Below are 16,626 nucleotides of genomic sequence, written 5' to 3'. Positions count from 1 at the left end.
GTGGCTGTTAAACTATCAAAACACTCAAAGAAAAGGTTAAACACAATGAACTTTGGTCTATGTCACTTTTGCAACAAAAAACGTTCAAAGCAATAATCACATCATTTTACAAGGGCAAATGCATGCTTTCCCACGTGAAAACACATTTTTCTTATTGATCCCTCCAGTGCAGGAAAAAGTACATCCACCATTCCAAATAATTTTACCAAAATAATTTTTAAAGGGAATGTGAAGATCAGGAGTCAATTTAAGCATGTAATTGGCAGCTGCTCCCATACAGGTACCAAGGTGGGGGGGGGGGGGGGGGGGGAATTCATAAAATTGCGGTAAAAGTTCGCCTTTTAACATAACTTGATTTCTCATGGGATTCAGCAATCTGCGGGATCCTGGCCCCACAGGTTGCTGAATCTTGCCATCTTGCAAGTAGCATTATTCCTGTGGCCCGGGAGCATCAGACCACAAAACAGCGGCCTGATGCTCCAGGTCTACTAGCTCAGGATCCCCCCAGACTTCCAGCCCCCTACTCAACCACCCCCACTCAAGCACACCTGGAGTTGAAGCCCCCCAACTTTCCATCCCCCATCTGAAAGGTTGCATTTGTGATCCAGTGTGGGGGTCACCAGGTTCTGGTCCAGTTTAGGGGTCTTCCAGGGTCTGGGGGGGTTCAGGATTTGAGGGTTCTCCAGGGGTCTTCCAGAGTCTAGGGGTTTTGTAGGGTCTGGAGGAGCTCTTTGTGCAGGAGCGATGTCCAATCGCTCCTTCTCTGTCTAGCGCTGCCTTCAAAATGGTTCCCTTAGCGGTAGTCTCACATTGGTACCAGTAGGGGCACTATTTTGAAGGCAGCGCTGGACAGGGCAGGAGTGAAAGGGCATTTTTCCTGTCCAAAGAGCCCCCTGGACCCTGGAAGACCCCCCAGACCACAGAAGACCCCCCACTTGGACCACCAATGCAAACTTTTCAGATAGAGGAGGGGGAGTAGAGGGTTCAACTCAGCAGGGGGGAACGTGTCTTTGGGTGGATGGGTGCTTGATTTGGGGGCAGAAATCTGGGGGGGACCCTAAGCCAGCAGCCTGATGCTCCCGGATGATAAAATAACCCCAGCAAAGAACTGGGTTTTTTAACCATGTTTGTTTGGCCCTAACGCGACTTGTGATGTATCATCGCAAGTCACGTTAGGGATTTACAAAGTAATGAGATGCAAAACATGCATTTGCATATTTTGCATCTCATTACTAAGTAGCCCGCGGTGACTTAAATATCACTGTGGTATTTTTAGAAAAGCAGTGTTAGGGCTGTTGAAGTCATGTTAAGGGACAGTTAACATGACTTAAAGCCCTAATGAGGGACATTCTATGTATGGCAACTAAAACTCGGTGCTGAAATCGCTGCCGACTAAACATATTCTATAATCTACACTTAGATTTAGGTGCCAATTATAGAATACGCTTAGTTGATATCTCAGCACCTTAAACTCTGCACCAATGAAAATGTGGCATAAATCCTAGCGTGTAAATTTGGGCGAACTGGGCCATATTCTATAACTAGGCACATCATTTTCAGAATGTCAAAACACCCATTTCCCTGCCGGAACCATGCCCCTTTTTGCCTGCATGCATTAGAAGTTTGGTGCACATTGTTACCGAATACACTTAGCAAGTTGTGCATGTAAATTCTAATCAGTGCCAATTAGTTCTCATTATTGCTTGTTAAATGCTGTTATCAGCTCTCATTTGCTTGTTAGGTTATGTGAATTGTTATAGAATTCATGCAGATCTCTATACACGCTATATAGAATCTGGCAGAATGCGGCTTGATGAATCCCACCTTAAAAGGAGTGGAGGAGTGGCCTAGTGGTTACTGTGGTGGACTTTGGTCCTGGGGAATTGGGTTCAATTTCCACTGCAGGCACAGGCAGCTCCTTGTGACTCTGGGCAAGTCACTTAACCCTCCATTGTCCCAGGTACAAATAAGTACCTGTATATAATATGTAAGCCACATTGAACCTGTTATGAGTGGGAAAGCACAGGGTACATATGTAACAAAAAAAAATGTGGCTGCTTTGTGCAGATCTTGTCCTCATTTTCAAAGGGAGCTTTTCAGTGGGTTTCCCTTTGAAAATAATGTCACCGCCCTACCAGTGCAAAATTATCTGCAGAATTGCAAGCCCCATGGGGATTTCAAAATTGTCTTCTTTGTTAACTGTATTATAGTTCGTTTTCTTTCTCTTTTCAGCCACCTGAAGTTTAAAGACTTATTGTGTTAGCTAGCAATCAGAACTGCAGATCCCATTAGTACGGTATTTTGGCTGTGTGTTGTGACTGTCTGGGAAAATAAAGCTTAGGTCTGCAGCTCAAATAATATGAAGCAGAAGCATGGGGGGAATTCTGCATCAGGTGCATAAGCTAGGTGTGCCTTAGGCACCTAACTGCAGGCACGAAAATGACAGATAATGTTAGCGAAACATCAGTTAGGCACAAAAGTGCACTTTGCAGTTATGCATGAGAACACTTAGCTACCCAGTTATAGAATAGCACCTTTGTTCTCATGCATAACTGCAAAGGGGGCATTTCCATGGGGGGGGGGGGGGGATAATGGGTGGTCCCACTATTCTCACGCATGCTTTACTACTACTACTTATCATTTCTAAAGCGCTACTAGACATACACAGCGCTGTACACTTGAACATGAAGAGACAGTCCCTGCTCGACAGAGCTTACAATCTAATTAGGACAGACAAACAGGACAAACAAGAGAAGGGAATATTAAAGTGAGGATGATAAAATAAGGGTTCTGAACAAGTGAATAAGGGTTAGGAGTTAAAAGCAGCATCAAAAAGGTGGGCTTTTAGCTTAGATTTGAAGACGGCCAGAGATGGAGCTTGACGTACTGGTTCTATAGAATATCCACATTTTTGTGCACTACTGCAGCATTTAGACACAACCATTTACATCCGCCATATATATGGCATAAGTAGTTGTTTCTAAAGTTGAGGAGATAACTGGGTACATATTCTAGTATTCTATAACATAAGTACATAAGTAATGCCACACTGGGGAAAGACCAAGGGTCCATTGAGCCCAGCATCCTGTCCACGACAGCAGCCAATCCAGGCCAAGGGCACCCGGCAAGCTTCCCAAACATACAAACATTCTATAAATGTTATTCCTGGAATTGTGGATTTTTCCCAAGTCCATTTAGTAGTGGTTTATGGGCTTGTCCTTTAGGAAACTGTCTAACCCCTTTTAAAACTTTGTCAAGCTAACCGCCTTCACCACGTTCTCTGGCATCGAATTCCAGAGTTTAATTATGCGTTGGGTGAAGAAAACTTTTCTCCGATTTGTTTTAAATTTACTACACTGTAGTTTCATCGCATGCCCTCTAGTTATAGTATTTTTGGAAAGCTTGAACGGACGCTTCACATCCACCTGTTCCACTCCACTCATTATTTTATATACCTCTATCATGTCTTCCCCCCCATCAACAGATATGATGCGGAAATGTGCCATTATAGAATAGTAGCCAAGTGCTCAAATGTTGGGCTCCTACGTTTTAGTGCCATTTATTGAATTAACCCTATAGTGCTTGGACATGTTGCTAAAGCAAGAGGAAGAAATGAGCTTGTATCTAAGGGTCCTGTTTACTAAGGTGCACTAATGTTTTTAGCACATGCTATAAATTAGCATGCTAACCGTGTAGACACCCATAGGAATGTTATGGGTGTCTACATGGTTAGCGTGTGCTAAAAATGCTAACTCGACTCTAGCGTGTCTTAGTAAACAGGGACTTAAATATCTTGAAGTTACGATCATCTAAAATGCAATTGAAAATTAGATTTCAGTTCCTGGTATAAAGTGAACACATTTCTCAGAAAATCTCGGCATAGTTCTTATGGGAAAAAAACATTTCTGTAATTGTTTACCACCTATTTTTGGTAGCATTTGCTGGCTCAAAGCCTAAAATACTAACAAAATAGTCAGTCTGCTGTTTCTTATTCAGAATGTACTGCCAGACTATGTCCAGCATCTAGTTCATGGATAACTCTCATTCTTCTGAGGGTAAATGTTGAGGTATATATGACTTTTAAGGGGCAAACTTCAAACTGTCTAACAAAATGAAAAGACCATGGGTACCTTCTTCCTGCATACCACATATCTAATGTTCAAAAGGAAAATGCATGTGTTCCCTTTGAAAATTGTCACAGGTACAAAGTAATTAATCTGTATCTGTTTGTGAAAATAATTAATTTAGGGGTCCTTTTAGCAATCCGTGATAAAAACTGGCCAGCGCTGTTGTCATCTTGTGGGTTTTCCGCAGGAGCCCAATTGGCATGTGGCCATACCACGAGAGCTTTTCCCGTGCTACTCCTGTGCTAATCAGGCAGCATGTGATAATGTACCTGCACTACCTGATTAGCGCAGGGCATGCCTACTCTCCACCCCCTAGACATGCCTCCCTTGCCAAAAAATAAAATATATTTTTAACGAGGTAGTAGAGCATGCTGAAGGACAAACTTCCGCAGGACACCCCATGACAGTGTTCTTTTACCACACAGTAGGTATGCACTAAGGGCCCCTTGGATTTGAAAACACACCTATATGAATGCCTCTCCTAAAATAATCTAAAAATGCATACTTGTAGAAGGTAATTTTTTAAAGCCTAACTGAAAATGCCTTCTTCCAAATCCAGCATTAAGGGGATCTTTTACTCAGGTGCGCTCACGTTTTTGGCGCACGCTATAATTGTAGGTGTGCTAAATATTAGAGACACCAATGCATTCCTATGGGCATCTCTAATGTTTACCGCACCCACAATTTTAGCACGTGCTAAAAACATGAGTGCGCCTTAGAAAAAGACTCCCTAAAAGAAGTATCCTTGTGGGAGTATTTAGGATGGAGAAGGAAAGCAATTTGCAAATAAGGATAGTAAACTTACCTCCCTCCCATTCTGTGTATGGCACCTAAAAAAATTGTGCAGAAAGCATTTTCACTTAAGTCTATTCTATAAGTGGCGTCTAGATTTAGGCGCGGTATATAGAATAGGCTTAGTTGATATCCCAGCGCCTAAAACTATGTGTATCCATTTACACCAAAGAAAATGTGGTGCAAATCCTGGCATGTAGATTTAGGCACACTGGGCCATATTCTATAACTATGCACATAAATTTTGGAATGTCCATTTCCCCATCCACAACCACACCCCTAGAAGTTAGAAGTACTGAGTTACAGAATATGGTTATCAAGTTATGCACATAAATTCTAATTATTGCCAATTAGTGCTCATTATTACTTGCTAAGTGCTGTTATCAATGCTGATTGACTTGTTAAGCCAATTAAGTTACGTGCGTTGTTACAGAATACGCTTAGATTTCAGCACGGATCTCTGGGCGCACTATATAGAAGCCGGGGGATAGCTTCTAGAGACACTTTACTCGAGGGAATCGGCAAACTATCAGATTCCACTCCTGTCCTCAGCAAAGATGTTCCATCAGTCCCCTCAACTGATAACTCATCGGGGGCTGATTTGGCAATCTGTGCCTCAGATGAAACCACAGAGTTCCTCCAGCTACTCCATGCTGTGTCACAGCCTCCAAAGGGTGAGAATGTGCAGGGGAAGCTGCAGACAGGCCTGTTTCCAATGTTAGTGCTCTCGCCGTTCCTCCTCTGGAAGCAGTTGAAGCAACAGCAGTTTGCGCAGCAAATTCCTCTGCCATCGTCAAAGAGAGCATAGGAAAGGGTTGAGGATGAAGAGCTGGATGGAATAATGATGCTTCCAAGCTCCACCGTGAAGACTATCCAGGGTCAGCCACAGCTTGAGAGCCTACCCCTCTGGTTTCTGCTTTAGCATCCTGGATAACATATTGTTCAATCAACGCTTGTTTGCTAGAGGGAGCAATCGAAATTGAGGAGTAAATCACCTGAACTTTCCTCCTTCTTTTAGGAGACTTTGAGGCAATAATTCTAGGTATGAATGAGAAGCAACAAACACTGATCAGCTGCGCATGCCATCCTGACTTTTCTCCTTTTAATCTTTACGTTTTTTTTATGTCCAACCGGGCAGAGAGTTATTGTTGCTGTGTTAGTTCACTTGGATATGTAGAAATATGGGTCAAAAAACAAGTTGTAGGTGGTATTTTTTCTACTAGACTAACACTATCTCTTTGACAAGGTTTTGAGAGAGATCCTCTCTTCCTCAGGTCATGTTTGGTTGGGGTTCAATGAATTTTTTTTTTTTTTGCATCATTAACAGCATTATAATGATTTTGTAGAAGAATATGGGCATGTGGTCTTTGAAAATAATACTTTCCATCATTTTACTTCACTTACAAGCCCATGGTCAACTCCTCCAGAATCTTTAGTGACATGAAACAACTTCCTCACCTTGACTCTGAAACTTCTTCAGTGAGTATCGCAACCGATAGCTTTAATAATACACTTCTAGTAGTGCTGTACTAGTAAAGGCATTGTTGGGAATTTGGAAAACCTCTGCTATAGTTATAAAATCAATGCTAAAAAAAAAAAAAAGCCAAACATCATTACCTCTAATGTGGTAATAATGACACTGTACAAGTGAATTAGGAAGTGCTTTCCTATGCAAACTTGAAAAAAAGTCCTTTATTAATAATTTGTTAAGAATGCTGTGGATTTTAAGTAAATAGTAGAGGAGTGTGGTAGCCGTGTTAGTCCACTCTTAAGGTTATCAATAGAAATCAAACAAAATAAAACATGGAAAAGAAAATAAGATGATACCTTTTTTATTGGACATAACTTAATACATTTCTTGATTAGCTTTCGAAGGTTGCCCTTCTTCGTCAGATCGGAAATAAGCAAATGTGCTAGCTGACAGTGTATATACAGTGGTGGAAATAAGTATTTGATCCCTTGCTGATTTTGTAAGTTTGCCCACTGACAAAGACATGAGCAGCCCATAATTGAAGGGTAGGTTATTGGTAACAGTGAGAGATAGCACATCACAAATTAAATCCGGAAAATCACATTGTGGAAAGTATATGAATTTATTTGCATTCTGCAGAGGGAAATAAGTATTTGATCCCCCACCAACCAGTAAGAGATCTGGCCCCTACAGACCAGGTAGATGCTCCAAATCAACTCGTTACCTGCATGACAGACAGCTGTCGGCAATGGTCACCTGTATGAAAGACACCTGTCCACAGACTCAGTGAATCAGTCAGACTCTAACCTCTACAAAATGGCCAAGAGCAAGGAGCTGTCTAAGGATGTCAGGGACAAGATCATACACCTGCACAAGGCTGGAATGGGCTACAAAACCATCAGTAAGACGCTGGGCGAGAAGGAGACAACTGTTGGTGCCATAGTAAGAAAATGGAAGAAGTACAAAATGACTGTCAATCGACAAAGATCTGGGGCTCCACGCAAACTCTCACCTCGTGGGGTATCCTTGATCATGAGGAAGGATAGAAATCAGCCTACAACTACAAGGGGGGAACTTGTCAATGATCTCAAGGCAGCTGGGACCACTGTCACCACGAAAACCATTGGTAACACATTAGGACATAACGGATTGCAATCCTGCAGTGCCCGCAAGGTCCCCCTGCTCCGGAAGGCACATGTGACGGCCCATCTGAAGTTTGCCAGTGAACACCTGGATGATGCCGAGAGTGATTGGGAGAAGGTGCTGTGGTCAGATGAGACAAAAATTGAGCTCTTTGGCATGAACTCAACTCGCCGTGTTTGGAGGAAGAGAAATGCTGCCTATGACCCAAAGAACACCGTCCCCACTGTCAAGCATGGAGGTGGAAATGTTATGTTTTGGGGGTGTTTCTCTGCTAAGGGCACAGGACTACTTCACCGCATCAATGGGAGAATGGATGGGGCCATGTACCGTACAATTCTGAGTGACAACCTCCTTCCCTCCGCCAGGGCCTTAAAAATGGGTCGTGGCTGGGTCTTCCAGCACGACAATGACCCAAAACATACAGCCAAGGCAACAAAGGAGTGGCTCAGGAAGAAGCACATTAGGGTCATGGAGTGGCCTAGCCAGTCACCAGACCTTAATCCCATTGAAAACTTATGGAGGGAGCTGAAGCTGCGAGTTGCCAAGCGACAGCCCAGAACTCTTAATGATTTAGAGATGATCTGCAAAGAGGAGTGGACCAAAATTCCTCCTGACATGTGTGCAAACCTCATCATCAACTACAGAAGACGTCTGACCGCTGTGCTTGCCAACAAGGGTTTTGCCACCAAGTATTAGGTCTTGTTTGCCAGAGGGATTAAATACTTATTTCCCTCTGCAGAATGCAAATAAATTCATATACTTTCCACAATGTGATTTTCCAGATTTAATTTGTGATGTGCTATCTCTCACTGTTACCAATAACCTACCCTTCAATTATGGGCTGCTCATGTCTTTGTCAGTGGGCAAACTTACAAAATCAGCAAGGGATCAAATACTTATTTCCACCACTGTAAGTGAAAACATTCAAGCATTACTATGACAGTCTGACAGGGTAGGAGGATGGGGGTGGGTCGGAGGTATGCATGGGGACCTCCGACCCACCCCCATCCTCCCACCCTCCCACCCTGTCAGACTGTCATAGTAATGCTTGAATGTTTTCACTTATATACACTGTCAGCTAGCACATTTGCTTATTTCCGATCTGACGAAGAAGGGCAACCTTCGAAAGCTAATCAAGAAATGTATTAAGTTATGTCCAATAAAAAAAGGTATCATCTTATTTTCTTTTCCATGTTTTATTTTGTTTGATTTCTATTGATAAAGTAAATAGTAGCAAACTAATAAAATGCAATTGGCCTCTACCATTGCTTTTGAACATAGCTCTGTTCTCTAACTGCTTAGCTGTATAAATCTATTTGGAGATGCCCTTATCTAGTTGAATATTTATTGCTACAAGCATAGCAAATTACAAGCAAATATTACATTTAATTATTCTTAAATCTAGATATTCCAGTGCAAATTTTACTTAAAATATCAACAAGCTAGAATGGGCATTCTAGCTATCATCATGTTGTACTTTCATTTGGCCTTAGGTAAAAGAAGAGCTTCTTTTCTCCATGTAGATTCAGATAATTAAAACTGGAGAGACAACACTGCATAGCTGCTTCGATAATGGTTTGTAGATTCAAAGCTACTTATCTGTCTACTGAGCAGTCATCAAGGTAGCTTTGCTGTTGAAAGACAAAGGTGTTCTAAAGCAAAGATGAGTTAAAAGACTGAAGGCAGTACAATATTTTTTTTTGGGGGGGGGGGGGGTAGGTGATGCATACTTTAATTCTATATGATTGATGTGGAGGGGCATTTTCAAAATGACGTCTAAATCCGAATTTGGACATTTTGCAGAAAATGTCCAAAAACATTTGGCGAACATGGCCATTTTCAAACCAGAAAAACATGACTTTTTTTGTTTCAAAAATGGCCATTTGCTATGTGCTTTTTTGCTCAGTGTGTCTACCGTTTTGGATCATTTTTGAAAAAAAAAAAAAAAGTCCAAGGGAAAAATGCACAAAAACAAGTCTTTGGGATGTATGGGGGGAGGGGTTACATTCTTAGTAGACTGGACACATAGACATCCCAACAGAACAATGGAGCACCCTAGGTGGCACTGAAGTGGACTTCTCATAAAAGGTCCCAGGTACACATCTTACATTACCCCATATGTTGTATTGTGAGCCCTCCAAAACACACCAAATACCTACTGTACCCAAATGTATACTATTATAATAGCCCTTATGCCTGCAGGTGTCACCTACATGTGAGTACAGTAGATTTTTGGTGGCTTTTGGAGAGCTCACACTTTCCACAAGTGTAACAGTTAGATTGTAATATGGGCCTAGGTTCTCTTCTCTACAGTGCACTGCACTGACAACTAGGCTACTCCAGGGACCTGCTTGCTGCTCTAATAGGACTAACCATAACATATGAAGTTATCATAGAGGCTGGTATCTACTGTTTTAATTTCCATATTTTAGAGGAATGGGTCAGTGACCCCTGGGGGAGTAAGGGGTGGCCATTCCATAATCCCTCCAGTGGTCATTTAGGGCAACTTTTTGTGACCTAGTCATGATTGAAACAGGTCTAGATCAAAACATTTAACTTTTAGCCGTGGACATTTTTGCTTTGTTCCATTATGGCAGAAAAACATCCAAGTTTTGAGAATGCCCAAATCCCCCTCCCCCAACATGCCCCCTTGTGATTTGGATGCACTGCATATGAACAGCATAGAAAACTGTCTTAAAAATGGGCTTTGAAAATTGCGATTTGGATATATTGGCAAAAAACAAAAATAAAAAACTCCTGTCCACCTGCTGCTTTGTGCCGCTTTTTGGACATTTTTCTGGTTTCAAAATGAGCCCCATAATGTAAGTATTATCATTTTTAAAAGTGCAAATACTGAGCAGTCAAAGTAGGAGAAGAGGTTTGAGTAAATAGCTGAATTTTCATGTGAATAATTTAAGGGCTAATTTTTTCACCTGAATTACCACACCATGATAGAAACGTCAATTTAAGTGGGGGGCCCTTTTACTAAGGCAAGCCCCAAAGGGGCCTGCATTGGTGTTGGCGCATGTTTTGGATGTGCGCTGGTCCATTTCCTGAGCGTTCCTGGAAAAAAAGGGATTTTTTTAATGTGTCAAAAAGTGGACATGCGGCAAAATGAAAATCAGTGTTCATCCATTTTTGGCCTGAGACCTTAATGCCACTCGTTGACTTAGCGGTAAGTGTGCAGCGCGTGCCAACTGCCGATTACTGCTGGGTAAGGGTCCTGTGGTAGAAAATATTTTCTACTGCGTGTTTTGGGCATGTGCCAAAACTGGAATTACCATCCAGGGCACGCGGTAGCCGGGCAGTAGTGCCAATTTGATGTGCATTGGATACGAGTAGGCACCTTTACGCCTTTGTAAAAGGGTCTCATAATTATCTATTTGCCAATTATTTGTGGATACTTTGAGTATCCTTAAGAGTGGTTTATTGTAGCTTTCCTTTGCTGAACCCCAGGAATGAGTCTATCCAAATAATATCATTTTAATTGGAGGCCCTTTTACTAAAGGGTTGCCGCTTGGCAACCTGGAACTACCGCCAGCCCAATTTGGGTGCCGGTGGTAGTCCCACCCCCAGCACATGCCATTTCTGGTGCTAGCGGAAATATTGAAAAAATATTTCTGCAGGGGTTACCACCAGGTTAGTGCAGGAGCCCTTACCGCCACCTCAATGGGTGCTGGTAAATGCTCCTCCCCAAAATGGATGTATGGCAAATGCAAACTTATCGCATGGCCATTTCATTTTTGGATATTTTCATCCACTGTGGTAAAAGTGGCCCTGGAGCGTGGCAAAAACGGCTGCCACCGCTGGCGCAGGGCCACTTTACCACAGCTTAGTAAAAGGGATCCTTAGATTGCTTTGAAATTCCACATCTCTTCTGTTTGATAAAACTGACTTTAGCTCAGAAGGGCTGGATCAGTATGATTAAAATTTCATAGGACTTTATTGGAAATAATAAGCAAGTTCAAAAAACTGTCATTGACAAACAGTAAGATTTACAGAGGGACAAATTAAAACATTTTTCCATTAAAATGTAGATTTAGAGGCAGATGCACTAAAGCTAAATGAGCCTTTAATGAGTCTCCAATGAGGAAAATTTGATCCGTTGCATGCATCAAAGGGCTTTTACCGAGGAAGCCAGCAGCTAACGAAAACGGAATGGAGATGAGCAATTAGTGTGAAAACCCCATTGAAACGACATGCACTAACCTTTTCCGATTGCCTTTACGCAGGAAAAAGGCAGGAAAACTAACAAGAGGTCTGGACCACTCGTTAGGTCAGCTCTGTGGCAGGAAAAATCATTAAGAGAAAAAATAAACAAACTTTGAGCCAATCCCAGCGCATTAGCAGAGCTAAAAGCGCTGTGATTGGTCCAAAGGACGTCAGAAAAACAAAAATAAATAAAAATAAAAAAAGGATCGGGAGGGGGCAAGGGCGCTCATCAGGAGCGTCCTGTACGGACGGCCTTGCCCCCCCCCCGCGCTCGCCACTTTCCGCCGCTCCCCCACCCCGAAAAAGCAAAATTCGAGCAGCCCCTGCCCCCCTCCCTTCCTCACTACTCTCTCACCTCAGCTCCGCCTCCCGACATCCTCCGTCCTGTGCCCCGCCCCCTTTTGGGGTCGTCGCCGCCATTCCCCTCTTCCATCGGGCCCCCCTCCCTCTTACCGGGCCCGTGCAGCGCCTCTCTCCTCTGTCCGAAGGCGCTGCACGGGCAAGAAGAAAGCTGATGGCTGCCTTCGCCCAGCTTCGATGGCGCGTCTTTCTCCTGCTGGGCCCGCCCCTGTCTGACGTCAGTAACCTACGTAGGTTACTGACGTCAGACAGGGGCGGGCCCAGCAGGAGAAAGACGCGCCATCGAAGCTGGGCGAAGGCAGCCATCAGCTTTCTTCTTGCCCGTGCAGCGCCTTCGGACAGAGGAGAGAGGCGCTGCACGGGCCCGGTAAGAGGGAGGGGGGCCCGATGGAAGAGGGGAATGGCGGCGACGACCCCAAAAGGGGGCGGGGCACAGGACGGAGGATGTCGGGAGGCGGAGCTGAGGTGACAGAGTAGTGAGGAAGAAAGGGGGACCGGGGCAGCTAGCATTTTGCTTTTTCGGGGTGGGGGGAGCGGCGGAAAGTGGCGAGCGCGGGGGGGGGGGGGGGCAAGGCCGTCCGTACAGGACGCTCCTGATGAGCGCCCTTGCCCCCTCCCGACCCTTTTTTAAAATTTTTATTTTGATTTGGGAGCCATGTGCTTGTGATTTGACTGTGTTTTGACTGTTTGTGGCATGCGCAGAGCAGCTAACATAACGCTTGGCTGCTCTGCGCATGATTTGGGGGCCGATTAACGATATGTATTGTGATTCTTTGGTACATTGTACGTTTCAATACCGATCTCAGCATGTGTGACTTTTTTTTTTGGTGCATTTTTCGTTATTTTAAAATCGTTAGGGACTTTAACGATTTAGATTTTTTTACATTTGGTTGCTGCATCTGCCTCTTAGTGAGATAAGAAATAAAGAAATAGGAAAAAATACAGGTACACATGATCTCAGTCAAGAACTAAGGGTATATATAGTGCAGTACTGGAAAATAAATGTGCTGTAGCTAAAGCTGAGAGAATACCCACTGTAGAAGTATCTGAAGCTATCATACTGTAATTCTAAAACAAAATGTAATTGAATTGACAGTTCAACAAAATCATTAACATTTCCCTTCAATGTCCTGACTTTATTTCATCCTTGATGAGATCTTAATGCTTAAAGTTGTAGAAAATTTCTCCCATTAACTGTTCTCATCATCATGAATCAAGAAAATTAGATTATCCATATCTATCGATACATGTAAAGCATATATCATGATCAACTGGAGCATGGTCTTTGGGAAGTCATCTTCAGTGCTTATAAACATGGGTGTGTGAAAGTGTTTCAACCAATCTGTTTGCCTATCCATTGGGAGGTGGATTAAAGGTTCACTATGGCTGTGTAAGTTTTGAGTCTGACAAACGTAGCATTGAAAAGTGCAATAAAATCCTTGCACAACACACAAACAGTATTTTTATCTTTACAGAGACTAAGCAATTGTCATGTTATTTATATGGAAAATATCCCTGGCTAAAACTTGCACTTATGTTAATGGTCAAAAGTGTATGTGCTTTTTGACAGCATATATATATATATCTAGCTGATGGGGAACTTGAAGGAAATAAAATATGGTAAGGATTTCATTTTAACTCCACTTTTTCTTAACTGTGTTTACTTTGTACTGCAGTCAATAAGTTCCTTTGTGCTTGTGATCCTAGACAGCCTTGATTTTTTAAAGGGAAATTACACTTGGCATTCAGAAACCTGTAGTCTCCCTATGGGGTTTGAAGATTGGCCTTCCATTTTCTTTCCAATATTTAAAAATCTAAGGTGAATGTTTCTCCTACCACAACCTTTACTCCCTCAAGATTTTTTGGAAGACAGTAGAAGTGAATTTATATTTCAGAGTAAAATTTGCAAATGTTGGTGAGGATCATTGACCTTGGCAATCCATTACCCAACTGGTCTTTTTGGAGTTGTGAAAAGTGTAGTGAATCAAAGAGATATTTCCACAGTCAATAATTTAAAAGTCCTCTGTATACTATCAGGCTTATTTTCAAAAGAGAAGGGCGCCCATCTTTTCACACAAATCGGGAGATGGGCATCCTTCTCCCAGAGTCGCCCAAATCAGCATAATCAAAAGCAAATTTTGGGCGTCCTCAACTGCTTTCCATCGCGGGGACGACCAATGTTCATGGGGGCATGTTGGGAACATAGCGAAGGTAGGACTGGGGCATGCTTAACACATGGGCATCCTCAGCCTGATGAACACTTGGCTGACTTTACTTGGTCCTTTTTTTTTTTATGACCAAGCCACAAAAATGTGCCCTAAATGACCAGATGACCACCGGAGGGAATCGAGGATGACCTCCCCCTACTCCCTCAGTGGTCACTAACCCCCTCCAGCCCTAAAAAATGTTAAAATATTTTTCCAGCCTCTACGCCAGCCTCAAATATCCTACACAGCTCCATGACAGCAGTATGCAGGTCCCTGGAGCAGTTTTAGTGGGTACTGCAGTGCACTACAGGCAGGCGGACCTAAGCCCATCCTCCCTACCTGTTATACTTGTGGTGGTAAATGTGAGCCCTCCAAAACCCACCACAAACCCACTGTACCCATATCTAGGTGCCCCCCTTCATCCCTAAGGGCTACGGTAGTGGTGTACAGTTGTGGGGAGTGGGTTTTGTGGGGCTCAGCACACAAGGTAAGGGAGCTATGTACCTGGGAGTTTTTTCTGAAGTCCACTGCAGTGCCCTCTAGTGTGCCCGGTTGGTGTCCTGGCATGTCAGGGGGACCAGTGCACTATGAATGCTGGCTCCTCCCATGACCAAAGAGCTTGGATTTCGTCGTTTCTGAGATGGGTGTCCTTGGTTTCCATTATCACCGAAAATCGGGGACAAACATCTCTAAGGACGACCATCTCTAAGTTCGACCTAAATGTTGAGATTTGGGCATCCCCGACCGTATTATCGAAACAAAAGATGGCCGCCCATCGATAATACGGGTTTCCCTGCCCCTTCGCGGGACGTCCTGCGAGGATGTCCTCAGGAAAACTTGGGTGCCCCGTTCGATTATGCCCCTCTTGTATTTTAATCTATCCATGACTCATTAACTTTCTTTACTATTCTGCATGCCAAAGTAATATCTCACTTCACAACACTCAAGTCAATATTCAGTGTGACTTATTTATTTACTAGTAAAAAAGGCCCGTTTCTGACACAAATGAAACGGGCGCTAGCAAGGTTTTCCTTGGAGTGTGTATGTTTGGGAGAGTATGTGAGAGTGACTGTTTGAGAGTCAGAGTGAAAGTGTGAGTGTGTGAGAGAGAGAGTGAGTCTGGGTGTGAGTGTGTTTGTGAGAGAGTGTGTGTGAGAATGAGAGTGTGTGTATGAGAGAGAGTGTGTGTGTCTGGGCAACAGAGAGAGTGTGTGTGTGAGACACAGATTCTCTGTGAGAGTGAGTGTATGACACCAAGCGAGTGTGTGAGTGACTGTGTGGCACATAGAGAGTGAATGTGATACTGTGTGAGACAGTGTGTGAGAGTGAGAGTCAGAAAGACATTGTATATGAGAGAGAGAGTGTGAGCCGTGCCCTTCCAATCCATGGCCATCTGTCCCCTGCCCCCTCCATTCATCCTTTTCCAGCAATTCCCCTCTGTCCCTGAGCCCTGCCCTCCCAATCCATGGCCATCCATGTTTGTCTGTCACCTGCCCCCTCCATTCATCCCTATCCAGCATTTCCCCTCTCTGCCTGAGGCCTGCCCTGCAATCCATATCCATCCATGGCCATCTGTCCCCTCCATTCATCCCTATGCAGCAATTCCCCTCTCCCTGAGTCCTGCCCTTCCAATCCATGCCCATCCATGCTCCTCTGTCACCTGGCCCCTCCATTTTTCCCTATCCAGCATTTGCCCTCTCTGCCTGAGGCCTGCTCTGCAATCCATATCCATCCATGCCCATCTGTCCCCTCCATTCATCCCTATCCAGCAATTCCCCTCTCCCTGAGTCCTGCCCTTCCAATCCATGCCCATCCATGCTCATCTGTCACCTGGCCCCTCCATTTTTCCCTATCCAGCAATTTCCCTCTCTCCCTGAGTCCTGCCCTCCCAATCCATGCCCATCCATACTCCTCTGTCCCCTGCCCCCTCCATTCATCCATTTCCAGTAATTCCCCTCTCTCCCTGTGCCCTGCCCTCCTAATCCATACTCCTCTGTCCCCTGCAGCCTCCATTCATCCTTTTCCAGCAAGTCCCCTCTCGCCCTTCCATGACCCCCCCCCCCCTCGCATCCATGCTACTCTCTCTGCCATGTCCCAGCCTGGGCCGCCCTCTTCTCCCCCCCCCCCCTTCGCATCCATGCATCCCTTTTTTTTATTCTTTTTAACTTTACCTCCGTGGCGGTTCGTGCAGCGAAGCGTCAGGGAAGGAGGCGGCGCTCCCGACGTCTAGCTTTCCCTTCGCTGTGACACAGCGAAGGAGGGTAGACGTCGGGAGCGCCGCCTCCTTCCCTGACGCTTCGCTTCCGGATTTGTT

The sequence above is a fragment of the Microcaecilia unicolor genome, chromosome 5, assembly GCF_901765095.1.
Source record: "Microcaecilia unicolor chromosome 5, aMicUni1.1, whole genome shotgun sequence".
NCBI classification, from domain to species: Eukaryota; Metazoa; Chordata; class Amphibia; order Gymnophiona; family Siphonopidae; genus Microcaecilia; species Microcaecilia unicolor.
This window is presented reverse-complemented; position numbering follows the sequence as displayed.